The 1,325-nt window shown below is 48.2% G+C and overlaps 1 protein-coding gene across 1 annotated transcript in view; it reads right to left on the bottom strand.

Annotated features, from left to right (window-relative positions):
- LOC142823382 (maestro heat-like repeat-containing protein family member 7) overlaps positions 1-1,325 on the bottom strand; it is a 1,101,711-nt gene that overhangs the window by 99,215 nt on the left and 1,001,171 nt on the right. The gene's annotated exons all lie outside the window — the stretch shown is intronic.

The raw sequence follows: 1,325 nt of genomic DNA, 5'->3' as shown, positions 1-1,325 counted from the left end.
CCGCAGTGGATGCTCAACAGTGTCTCCTCTAATATTTTTCGGTTCAAGGTACTAGGTACAAGGGGAGGGAGCAAACAAATGTCCGAAACCAGACAAGTTTATTTTAGGCTATAAATATTGGGGTGCCTGGCCTTACCCACTTTGCATGGCCGAAGGGACAACAGAGACTTACTGACTGAATTGCTCCTCGTCCTGGAGCACTTGAGTTGGTGCACGCGTAACCGCAAATCCAGGGCACTAGATCTGTGACTACACAGCTATAAACCTGGCCAAGTGCCTCTGTCACCAGACGGTGTCTGTGGTCGGTCTTTGTGCATAACAGCGAGATCTGCAGCAGGAGCAGGCTGCGTTACCTGCACTGACCACTGATAACACCAGAGCTCCAAGAACAGAAGCACTGAGCCACGCTGCTGAGGCAACCACATCACAGCTCTTAACACTAGGAGCCCGTAAGTACTCCTGTAGACCCTGCTTTCGCTGGCATTAAGCCAAACAGCGTCCACAGAGCCCCCTGGCACTCCTGCGCCCTGCTGTGCAATGCAGAGGGAGAGATGGAGAAGAGAAAGGCCCACGTGTTCCTTTGCCCTGGCCCAGGCTAGCCTATGCCACTTCCCATGGTTCTGTGGGCCAGACTTGCAGGGCGGGGAAAAGAGATGTAGAGGTCATGGTGGGTAATCAGCAGAACAGGAGCTCCCATTGTGGCGTTGGGGCTTAAAAAGCTATTGTAATTCTGGCATGTATAAACAGGAAACGCTTGAGCAGGAGTAAAGAGGTTGTCTCGCTTCTGTGATGGATGGGAGGCCCACTGTTCTTTTCTGAACATCCCAGTATTCAGTGACTAAAGGGTTAAACCTAGCTAGCTAGAAAGTGTTGGCAGGGAGCCAGGAGCACCAGTGAGAAGAAAGAGTTCAGATCTGCATTAAAAGGGAATCTGTCTGCTGTTTTTCTTTGTGAGTTTAATCCTGGAGCTGCGGAAGGGGATGAGGGGGGGGGGGGATGAATTGAACTGGGCAGGGACATCATGCCTAAAAAAAAGAATACCTGGGCCTAGAATTGGACTGGACCTTGGAAGTGTGGATACTTGAGTAGATAGAGAATGTTTATTTAGATGCGATCAGGTTATTTTTTTGTTTTGTTGTTTGGTTAAACTCCTCTGTGCTAAATCCATATCCCCTCCTCTCCCCACTATAACTTTAAACTGAATCCCAGGGATGCAATTGTCTGTGTTTTAATCTGTTCTTTTCTCAGTTGCGCTATAACTCCTAGCAGCCAAGTCAGCTTTACAAATGAATACCTTTTTGTTTTCTTAATATAATCACCTATTT

The sequence above is a fragment of the Pelodiscus sinensis genome, chromosome 33 (assembly GCF_049634645.1).
Source record: "Pelodiscus sinensis isolate JC-2024 chromosome 33, ASM4963464v1, whole genome shotgun sequence".
NCBI classification, from domain to species: Eukaryota; Metazoa; Chordata; order Testudines; family Trionychidae; genus Pelodiscus; species Pelodiscus sinensis.
This window is presented reverse-complemented; position numbering and strand designations above follow the sequence as displayed.